The following is a 12,629-nucleotide window of genomic DNA, read 5'->3' on the forward strand; positions in this document are numbered from 1 at the left end:
CATGGAAGCTTGAAACAATTGGGACTGACGGATTTAATCCCTTTGATGTACTTGTGAAATTCTCACTACAGACAGATCTAGTTCTCTACTGGCCTTGAGGAAAAAACACTGAGAACGTATGGAAGATTATTATGGAGAAGTGATACATAAACAAAATATTGACCATTGACCATGCAATATATTTGCTCTTGAGTGAGACTCTGGATGTCAGGGTTCAGTTTTATTTATTTGAATTTTCTTTTACCATCAAGATTAGTTCTAATCGGCTTAGATGAAACCTGGCTGAAAGATTATAAACAAAAGATAATGGTAAATGGTAATGTTCCCACTTGGCCCAGATCTGGGTAGAATGGAAGAGAGATTCATAACAGCTTGGGCTAGGTAAGGCCTTTTTTTTTTTTTTAATGATTTGGAAAAGAAAGTAAATTGCATGTTAATGAAATTTGCAGACGATATTAAATTGGAAGATGTTGCAAACAGGAGTGTGGACTGACGACAATACACAAGCCTACCTTAAACAGGTTGGAAATATGAGCAGAAAAGATTAAAGTGAGATTAAACTTGGAAAAGACGGGCTAATTTCTTTGGGGGGTGGTGGAGAGAGGGGAATAAAGGGAATCCTGATGTGAAGCTGGTAGGAAAAAACACAAGAACAAATACCAACCAGAGATACAGGGGAGGACACAGCAACATTCTGCATAGGTTTCTGTGGTGTTATCTCAGAGGCTCTCCCTTATTGCATGTCCTGAGTGAGATAAGCTACAGTCTCCCAGATACAGAGCCTACCTCCATCATTCTTCTGTGCAAATTCTGGGGCTGCCTCTCTGCATGCTCTCCTTCCATTTTCCAGTCTCTTCCTTTTTTCATTCTTTCGTATCCATCAGTTCACCCATCTCTAGTCTGTAGCGTTTATTTCTGGTACCTTCAGTAGGAGAAAGGTGAAGACAGATTGGGGAAAGGTTGGCAACAGAGAGTGAAGCAGATTAAGGGAAGGGAAGGTTTGATTTATGAGGAGAGATTAAAGGCGTAGAATTTGCATAGCTCGTCCAAGCAGCATCTAAAGGAGGACACAAGTGCAGAGGCACTTAGTGATGTAAACAGGAAGGTGGCCGTGACATTGTTTAGCCCCATGAGCAGGGGTATTGCCAGAAGTAATTAAGATAGGGAAATTATATAATCAAAATTCATTGCAGGAGAAAATTAAGGGTTGGAAATGTAGTAGTCTACGTGTCCATCCCAGTCAGTACCCAAACCAGGCACATCCGAAAGGTTTTGACTGCATTGAACGTGTAGTTACTTATGAACAGTAAATCCGAGGAACAAGCCAGAGTGCCTACACCTTCATATGTGAAGTAGGTGGCTGTTTCTTTTTACTTTGAAAAAAATATATATATATATACACACACACATATGCATATACATATATCTAAGGATAGTCAGTCTAACATCTATAAGCAAATCTGCATGTTGATAGCCCATTGACACATGAAAAGACAAGAGAGCTAACATCTGTTGAACATCTGGTGGGGATGTAATCACGTATGAATTATACTGAGCAGTGAGCATTCAGAGATGCTTATCTGTGCCAGATGTTGGGACAGGCAATTTACAAATATTTGATTGAATTATTGCCATAGCCTTATGAAATAGGCGCTGTTATGATCCCATTTTACAGATAAGGAAAGGAAATTTCAGAGATGTTACATACACTGGCCAGTGTCACTCAGCATGGGAGTGGGAGAGCTTGGAGATTACAAAATAACTCTGGAGCCCATACTTTAAAATAGTAGGTCATTTTGGCAAATAGGTACATGAGATAATCATCATGAATAATGTCAGGAGAGAAGCAGCTTCACTGAAGGTGTGGGCCTTGCAGGGTTTTGTTCTTGAATTTATAGCAGAGGAGGGAGGAAAGTACTCAAAGTAAAGGAACTCAGCATGGAGTGGGGACTTTGTTTTATATGGCAGTGCTGAGTAAGGAATAACAGTGCTGGTGGTAATAGTAATAATAATATTCTTAACAGTAGCAGTCAAATTCCGTAAGTGTTCAGTGAGTCCCGTAATAATATTGATGCTTTATATGCATTTCTCATGAATCCTCTTAGAAAGCACCTGAGGATCATGAAAGTTAGAATGATTAAAAAAAAAAAAAATTAAAAAAAACCCTAAACCTGCCCACATATCACTGCTCCTCTTTGAAGTGACCTGGGTTGGAACCCAGGCAATTTGACCTAAGCTACCTTGCCTTGTACCTGACTTGAAAGGATGTTAGACCATAATGGGCATATAGGGACAGAAATAGGGTAAGCATTTATTATCAGGCAAAACAAGGGCATATTTTCTATGCATGGTAAGTTATTAACTGCCTGTGAGTAGAGAAAGAATATTATCTCCATATGCCGAGAAGTAAAAGTTCTGAATTAAAGGTATCACTGCTAAGTTTTAATTTTGGGAGAAGCTGTCTTCATCTAAATTCACAAGTATTGACTAGTTCTTGGGAACAGTCCCAGATTGTGCATAGACCAGCATGCCCAATCCTGGAGACAGATGGACATGGTGTAATCTATAAGTGAAAAATCTAGGGGGGAATTTTAACAAGGTGATTTTTGTCCCTTTTTTTGAACACTGAATTTGACATCTGGATATGACTTCAGGGCCTTCTCCATTCCTTTGACTGTACCCTTTTCTCTTAAGTAATATTTAAGCAATCTATCCGATTCCTGTCAACCCGGGAGACCCTCAGAACCATGGAGAGCGAGCATGGCCTAATAGCAAGGCCTACTTATTGAGCATTTTCTCTGTGCCAGATACTTCATTAAGCATTTTGCATGCATTGTCTCATTCAGTCCACTCTTACAACCTACATGTTAGGTAGGCACTAGTACCCTCAGTTGAAAGAATCAATATTTTAAGAAATTAAGTGGTTTTGTGTACATTGTCACACTGTTGCAAAGTGACTAAGCGAGAATTTGACCCAACATCGGGTTGACACTAAAATCATCACTCCTAACTATTATTTTATATTGCAGAGAATAGGTGCAATTTTCTGTTTATTCTGGTTTATCCCATTTCTCCTCAAGCAGATTCTGCAATTGTAATGGAAACATCAATAACCAGAGGTCCATTTTCTTGGTTTGGTTACACTGGCTGAACTTCAAATAGTATATACAGGTATCATGCAGAATCAAAAATAGGAAGAAAATGAACATTCCCTTAAAAGTTGAATGATTTTAACACCAGGAAGGATGACTAACTCCATAGCTATTGCACCAGTTTATCCATATCTCTCTGTGTGTCATTAGTCTAGGAGTGACAGAAATTCACAGTGACACATTGTAGGGGCATCTACAATGAATACATATACACAGGTGCATACTTTTTCTTTCTTTCTTTACAGTCCTCTAATTAGTAGTTGCATATCTTTGGTAAGTCCTCTGTGGTTTGACAGTGAGTGGCAGAGATATGGCCAAATTATATGCAATGGCATTTTTAATTTATTGCCTACTTCTGTCTTGTCTAATGCAAAACCAACTTTGTTCCTGAAGCTGTTCTTATTTGGAGGGAAAAAGAAAGGGAAAGTTTTCCAAGTGCATGGCTAGATGCAGATAAGCAATTCTTTATGTTGATCCTAGTGGAGCGTTAGAGTGGATGGAGGGAAACAGCTTCTCCTGTGCTTTTTAAAATGTTATTCCATAAAGAGCATTGGCTATTAATTAGACTCGCACAACATCTAGGCCATTGGTGCTCAAATGGTGGATGGTAATCATTTCACCCCATTATTCATATTATCTACTTAGCAGCTAGAAAATATAATTTCTCTTGCAATTTTATCCCTTTTCATTCTTTGACTTCACTAATGGCACTGAAATTAACTAGTTCACTCATTCTCTTTGCCTAAGCCATCAGGACTGCCTAGGGGTAGTTCAGAAATCAGTTTGCAACCAGTTCACACCTGTACCTAAAGCAAACACCAATGATGCTTGCTGGTAAGCTGCCAATATTTGGAAGAGTCACTGTGCTAATGAGGCCCTAGCATATACTATCCTGCCCAGATGAAACATGACATTCAGAACCGACATCGAAGATGCTGGTTTAAGGAGTGTTACAGAGTTAGGGCAAATGTTTCCATTCACTTAATGCCATTTTCAACCTGTATACTGGAGGAATAAACCACAGAAACAATGTTTTATAGCTTTTAATATGGTGTTAGTGTTTTCCTTGAGTCAGGACAAGTTGGGCATGATTCCAAAAGGCTGAGAAGTCCTTGGTTTCTTTCATGCCACCTTGTAAACTGAACAACTATTCAATCATCAAGCAGAATGCCCCTGACCTCAGAGGCTCTGGTGAGAATGGAAATTATTTTTCTTGATCAGTCATTGGTATTCAGTTAAGTGCTATACATGCTGGGTTATCTTAGAGGTATTGAGACTCCATTCACATTATATACGGGTGTATAGAGATCACATTGTTCTTCTTATTAAAGACTTATTAACTGCAATTTTTGAACTGGGGTGAAAACAAATATACATCCAAATGGCTAGTATGTTTGTTATTCCCTTGCCTGACACATAAAACCCCAGGGCATAAGGGGAATTTAGAGAAACAAAGGTTTAAAAGAAACATACAAAATGGGGTAGGCTTACACTGAGGAAAGCAAGGAAGCCTTAGAAATTTTGATTTTACCATTGTAGTTTCATTTCAGTACTTAACTGTAGGGATTTAAGAAAAAGGAAAATTAAAAATAATGCCTAAAAATACTGAAGGATCTGTCACAGTGATACTGGGGTGGGGGACTTTCTGTTATTTTATAATCCCAGATACTAAATATGTTAAGCAAAGTAGGAAGTAAATTCTGCATAAGCTACCATGACATTGGCATTTTATTAGAAATATGGAAAGGACCATAGAATGGAAAATTTAAGACTATTTCTGTAAATGTGAATTTGAAGGGCATGTGAGTTGAATAAAAAGGGATAGAAACCATTTATTGTGGTACAGATAAGTACAGTATTCACAATGACAGTATATTTCTCAGTCCATGGGAGCCAATCACTCTGAAATTCCATATCCCTATATATGGCTAATTTCATCCTCCAAACACCTCTTGGCTGTTGCTGAGTGTTGATTCTATGCACAACAAATGATATGTCTATGTTCTTGGCCCTTATCCTCTCTTAAATGTGTAATAGTTTCTACCCTTCCTCCTGGAGAGGTTTTTGTTTAAGGATGTAAATGACCATCACTTGGGCTTGGATCTCCTCCCTGCTTATCCTGCCCCCCAGTCCTAGCACATCAATTTTTGTACTTCTGTAGTCTCCATGGCCAAGAAAGGAATATAGGGTCCGTTAGCAACATCAGGGAAGACTTTGAGTCTAGGTAGATTCCATTCCTTTACTCTTCTCTTCATGAAAGCTCTTTTATCGAAGATGTCGGATTCTACCAAAAAGCACCTTATTTACATTGATGGCCCATTAATACAACATGTACTCCAAGGAGGAGCACAACAATAAATCATCAGTCACATAATTAAATAAATTGAAGCTTCTTGTCTAAAAGTGGGATAACACACAGTCGGTGAAGCACTATTTATTTCAAACCAAGCTAATATTGTTAGAGTAAACATTAAGGCAGGTGAATGCATTGCCTCAAAATATTAATTATACACTGTTTTGGCACTGATAATAAATGTTCGGGTATGGCCTTCTTTCCAGGGGAAATGCTGAATTATGTTACAAAGAAACACTCTGAATAATTCTAGAGAGCCTGAGTCTCAGTAGAAGGATTCCTCTAACATTGGTCATGGAGTCCATTTTTAGCCCCCCACCACTGTTTTCTTCTCATGCAAAGGGCTCTGAATGCCAAGTCTTCTTGTATTTTAAAGTTTATCATTAATGACACATTCCCAGCGAGTAACTTGTGGAAAGTTCAGAAGTCTTGACAGAGATGTGTGAGAACTTGTTTTTTTAAAGATTTATTTATTTATTTGAGAGAGAGAATGTGATTGAGTGAGGATAGGGGCAGAGGGAGAGAATCTCCAAGCAGACTCCCCGCTGACCACAGCCCAATGTGGGGCTTGATCCCACAACCCGTGAGATCATGACCTGAGCCGAACCCAAGAGTTACACACCCAACTGACTGAGCCACCCAGGTGCCCCAGATGTGTGAGAACTTTTGAAATGATTGACCTCCGTGTGAATCCAAAATTGATGTCCTTCCTTCTTCCTGGTTGCCTTGGATGAGTTACTTAATGTCTATGCCTCGATTTCTCCTTAATAAGTTGAAGATGCTAGTACTTGTCTTTCATGAGTATTGTAGGAATTAGCAGTAATATATTTATTACACTTAGAATATAGCATTCTCATAGTTGATATTGTAACTATGTTGAATCCATGGTCATGAGTAGTGCAGACTTAACATTTTGTGAGTTCTGAGAGATAACAGTCATGTCCTTAATAAATGGTATCTGACTTATCCATGGCCCTGAATGGACTCTGAACAGATGCCTATTGTGCTAGTGGTAATTTGCATTTTATTTGCCCACTGGACTGGAGAATTCTCTGAGGCTGCCCCAAAAGAAGAAAGATGACTCCCCAGATAGCCTTATCTAAGTAGCATAGGTTTGCCCTGGGAACATATGCTTTGGGTGACAGATACCTCCAATGCATCCCATCCAATAGGCTTTGATACAGGGAAAACCAGACTTGGAGGGACTTGATTACCTTAAATGATAATTGTTTATTTCTTTGTTCTGTCTCTACATTTCTGCACTAGAATTCAGGCTCTGTGAGACCAAGGATCATGTCTTTCCTAATCATAGCAATATTTGATCCACACCTAGGATGGTGGCTGGCACAGAGTTAATTGGCAAGATAGAGTTGAATGAATGAATCAAAATGAACAAATTGGAGAATTAGGTCAAAGGGATGCAAAACCAAATGCCTACAGATATCTTCAAATTTTGAGTTAGGCTGGGTATAAAATGATAAAGGAACAGTGAAACCCCTGGTAATCTGAACACTCCATCCAAGGATGTTGTAAATCATTTGATCATTATAGATGATAGCCACAGTAAACACACTTGTATACAGATTCTGTCTTAAAGAGTAAACTCAATAAATTTACCATTCTCTAGTTGAAATGGAGGGTTAAGGGAACAAAGTGACAAATCCATATTTAAAATGGCCTAGTGTCACCAAAAATAGTCATGGTGTTGTTTGCTCTATCTATTACATTCATCTGTTCAGAGTTGAAATTAAGCTGGTTGTGTTTTCAGTAGACAACAAACACATTAACAGTCCTATATTATAGTTGGTAAATGCCAATACGGTATTCATTAAATTAGCCAGTGGTTGTGTTTTAAGTTTCCTACTGTGTGTCAGACACAGTGAAAGGCATATGACTACAATACCAAATACTGCAGCATTCACAGTCACATGGGTTTCGTCCAACATTTCTTGTACTGCTAACACAGTGCAATGCCTGGCATATAGTTGGGCTTTCATGACAGTTGCTCAATGACTAATCGTTATTAGTAGGAAGAAGGAAATAGAAATCTTTGTAGATTCTTAGCCCAAAGTTTATATGTGGGTATACATACACCCATACAAACATAAACATATACATATATACTATATCTTATAAAGTAGCACGTTAAAACTTTTCTCCACTTCTCATCATGTGAATGTCTAAAATTAAGAATATTTGCTTATATGTGGAAAAACTCCAAAATTATCAAGCTATTGTTCTTGAGCTGGAAACATCTATACAAAGTATTGGTAGAACTTAAAATCTACTGATGAGACAGCCAATTTAACTCACACCTGTTTCCTATACAAAATTAAGCTTCAATTTCTTTTTAAAGAAAAATAGGCAGTGTTACATATTGGTGCATTTTGCATACTCCAAACCTTTGTGTCTATAAACAAGCATCTATAAGGTATTTGGAAAAAACACTAAAGTGACCACTATGTGCCACTTTGTGACTTGATGTAACTCTTAGCTTTGTATGGCACTTGATGAGATGTGTATGCTCTGATTCAGTGTACGAAAAGGAAAATAATTTCCCCCTAAAATTTCACCTCCAAGTTGCTGAGATTTATGGAGAAAATGTTTGTGCTTTGCAGAATGATATAAAAAGGTATTTAAAGAAGTGTTTCTCAAGCTGTATTGTGTAAACATGTAACTTAGGAGATTAAATGCAGATTCTGATTCAGCAGATCTTTTTTACTGTGTGAGATTTCACCGTTCCTACTGAACTCTCAGAGATAGGATGTAGTCAGCACAAGGACCATGCTCTGAGTAGCAAGGATTTTGAGCATGTGAGTGCCATTCAACATACTTCCAACTGTATGTATTCTTCATTTCAATTCACATGAAAGTCCTATAATCAGTATTATGGTTTTTATGATCTCTATTTTATAGGTTGAAAAAAAATGAATCTCAGTGAGGTGAGATAATGGATTTAAAATTGTACTTCTAAGAAAAAGCAGAGCTGGGATTTGAATTCAGGACTTCTGGTTTTGAGCTCATTCTGTCAAGCACTCTGTCTACTGCCTGTTGTCACTGCTTCCATCATTGAAGCAAGGTCTTATGTTTGTAATCAGATAGTGGCAGGTATCGCTATATAGCTCTATGCTGGGGTGAAGTTTTAGAACACATTTTTGGTAATCCCTGCTTAGAATGGCTGGATTGGAATCGTGAAGCTTTAAGGTCTACTGGAACCATTAGTAATTGTTAGACATTAGTTTTCAAGGTAATGCTTCTCATTAATACTCAGTCACCCCTAGGAGAGTACAGACCATTTGCTTTAGCTCCCAGTAGTGTGAGAAAAGTAAGTAACATGTGGGTCCAGATTTTGAACAGAATGAACTTCTAAAGTTTTTACCAGTGATGCCCAGTGTGTACAAACTATAGAATGATTTTTGGGTGATTATTTTTAGATTAACAAAGAAATATACTCATCTGTTTAGTAATGGGGATGATTTTTCTTTCAAATCACACCTTTTAGCAATCTCTGAATAATAGAATTTTTCTTTGCAGATATCACAGAGGCATTATTTCATTGATTTTTTTGTGAAGGGTGGATAAAGATTGAAGGAGTAAGTTAGCCTTCCACCTCTGATTGGTACAAAAAATAAAACCCCACCAACATATCCTTTGTTAGATCAGAAGGAAGTGAGAAAGTCACTCAGTTTCAACTTGGACACTAGCTGGCACCATCCTAATCAGCTCCCATTTTAACCACAGTGGTACAGCAAGGAAGACATTCTTGAGACTACCAGTGCTTATGTTACGGAACTGTAGCTGTTCACTGGAAATTGCTAGAATGCTACTCTCTTATGCCATTTTAATTGATCACCTTTTCATCTTCTGGCATGTCTGGCATTGTCCAGCATCTGTCTAATCCAATACTCATCTTGACTTAAAACATAGCTAGCTGCAGTGCAAGAAGATGCAATGAATAAGAATTATAAAATGGAAAGGTAGGGATTGATGCATTCTGGGGAAAATGCCTTCCCAGGCAATTTGAAGGAACAAAATAATGCAGATGTCTTCTGAATGTACTAAGGATTTAAGGCCATTGGTAAAAAGAGAGCAAATTGAATAAGTAATATGAAGAATCAGCCCACAATAAGAGAATAATGATTTCCTGAAGCAGTGTAGAAAGAGAAGGGAGAACAGGGAAATCTGAATACCTTTGATAGTTGAGAATGAAATGGAAATATAACAGCTTAACGAGGAGAATATAGAGAAAAGGCAACAAGATCATAAGAGATAACCAGTGCTTTTAAGCAAAATGAGGGAAAGAGGTTTGGAAATGTGGAAAATTGTGGCCACAGCATTTTTACACAACAAGGTGGGAAATGTGGCTTCGATTATTGCATTTAAAAACTACCTTTTAATGAATTCTGCCACTTTGCCTGAAAGTAATAATTAGTCACATATGTAATAAGAACCAACATGGACTGTAATGATAAATAGCAATAATTTCAGTATGAATAATATGTGGATTGTGCAAAGAAAAGCAACGTAGCAGTTTTCCTATTGTTGCTAAAACGAGTTTAACACTATGGGCAAAAGAAAAGGCTTTAGTACCTATTAAGTGCTCAGTTAATATTGAAGGTGTTTATGGTGCCGAGGGTGTAGCTTTTGTTATTGTATAAAATGTACACTTGCAAATGAAGGACATTATGCTTTCTATTCTAGAATATAGCAAAAACTAAATTCTTCTAGATGAGCATCGCGTGTTCTCTTATCAGGATTAGATCATAGGAGGTGGTGGAAACTACTTGCCTTATTCACTTTCTTCCCCTTCCTTAGACTGTCCTAAAAACTGTAGATTTTGTTGGTGTGTGTGTGTGGTGTGTGTGTGTTCAGATCTATATTGTACAGGATAAAAAATTTCTTAATGATTATTATTAGTGAATCCTGGTGTGCCTTTGCGCTTTGGTGTTAAATTAAAGAGGGCACAGTTAATAAAGAAATTGGCATTTTTCCGATGAAATCTTACATAGAATAGTCTCTGGAAGTACCTCCAATGGCTTCTCATTGGAGGAAACAGTCCATAGATTTTTTTTTTTTTTAGCTAAAATCTAATTACATGTGAATTTTTCCTTAATGGGAGGTATCTTTGAGAACTTACAAAGAAATGAAAATTGCTCAGTAATCCAGTGTCAAACAGATGTATTCGGACATTAAAACCAGCCTGTTAATATCCATGTTTCTGTTGGCCTTAAGGCTTTGTCTTGTAGAGTTTTGGAGAATATCTAAAAGAAAACAGCTGAATGGTTGGAAGTGAGGACCTCACACAGACAATTTGTTTCTCATTCTAGAAAATTTCTATAGTTGGACTGATTTTTGCCTCTTCCAGGTGAATGGTCTTATTTGTACATTGTCAAAAAGTCATTAACTGTCTGTATCTTGTAGCTTTACACATCCTTTTTACCAGTTTTGTAATTGTTTGGATTTGGATATGAAACAAGTTGCCTGAAATAAATGGTTAGCTAAAACTCAGCCTGGGAGCTGCATTCCTGAATACTCCAGTTCTTATTACAAAATACAGTTCAAAAAATTCTACACTGACATTCAAAGTCCTTTTTGATCTGGCTCCAGCCTGTTTCAGCCTGTTCTCTGCTACACACAGTGACATACCGAAGGTTACAGCATTGTTGACTCTGGGTACCTATAGTTCGCTTCATCCCTGACTCTATTTATGCTATTTTTCCCACTGGGAGATGCCAAAATCTTTAATTTTCATTATACCCTATTTAGTAGGCAATATTAATGGTATCACTTTGCAGATGGGGAAAGTGAAACCCAGAGAGACTAAGTAACTTGCAGTAGATCACATAGCTAGAGGTATTGGATCTGGGGTTTAAACCCAGACACTCTGTCTTCAAAGTCCACATCTTAGTTACTATACCAGACTGCCTCCAAAACTTAGGTCTCCGATGGGACTGTTTTTGATTCTCCCCAGGAAAATTCAAACTCCACCTCTTCTGAATATCTTTATCACTCTGTGCTCATCATCTTCTGCTTTGCATATTTGTTGCAAATTCAGTCATTAAACATTCTTTTCCTGTTGGCCAGGTCCTTTGGTAAGGAACAAAGTTGGATGATTTCTTCCCATGAAGAAACTCACAGTCTAGGTTTGGAGACAGGCAAGCAATAAATATCTGTGAGAAAATAATCACAAGATAAAGAGCTATGAGATAATTTAGATACACTGTTTTTAGTGTGTCTTGGTGGAAACGTTCACTAAGATACAGGATCATAGAAACCCAAGGGAACAGAGGCTCATTTAGCCTGTAAGGGCTGGAAAGGACTTTCCTTGCAAAATGGTACTTGAGCTGGACCTTGAAGCATGAGCGTGCTTTTCCTGTATGAAGGGTCAAAGAATGAGATCCCCAGCCAAATGACATAGGTTGAGTAAAATGCCAGTTACTGAAGGAAGTGAGACACACCAGGGATATACCTAGGAGATGTGGCGGCTAGATTATACTGGGCATCATGAGATGGTCAAGAGACAAGAAGTCTGGTTGGTTGGGTGAGGTGAGCTTATTCTATAGATGCCACGCTAGGGAGTTTACCAGCACTGTGTAGGGAGCAGGGAGCCACTGAAAGTTGTGTATGCAAGTGAGTTGCTTGATCATTACAGTTACGGTTTTCAAAGCTCAGTATGTCAAATGAGACCGCTCCCTTTTTGGAACATTTCTGCAATTATAATGAAAGCTAAAAGGGAAAAGTCACTTTACTTGCTTAGAATTTCATCAGAGTCAACCATTCATTCTCTTCCTGTGGCCAGTATACCTGCATGGCTTTATACCATCTCAGAATTCCATGGGGGAAAAACAGGAAGAATTGCATGGATTTTTACCGTAAGGGTAAAGGGAAAGCCTTTCAGTGGACACAATGAAGATATAATGTTTGTCTTGCAGTCTAAATAGTTAAAGCAGAGATTAAAAACTCCAATGCCTGTGGAGAGCCAAGCAGGTAATATATGAGTGAAGTGGCTAAGAGGCGTTAGAGAGGAGTGGGCACTGGAGAGAACACACAGCCTTTCTAATGGAAGCATCAACTACTCAGCTCACTGGATTTTTGCTACGCAGAAATACGGTCTCGGTATGGTT

This window comes from Ursus arctos, unplaced genomic scaffold, assembly GCF_023065955.2.
Source record: "Ursus arctos isolate Adak ecotype North America unplaced genomic scaffold, UrsArc2.0 scaffold_2, whole genome shotgun sequence".
Lineage (NCBI taxonomy): Eukaryota > Metazoa > Chordata > Mammalia > Carnivora > Ursidae > Ursus > Ursus arctos.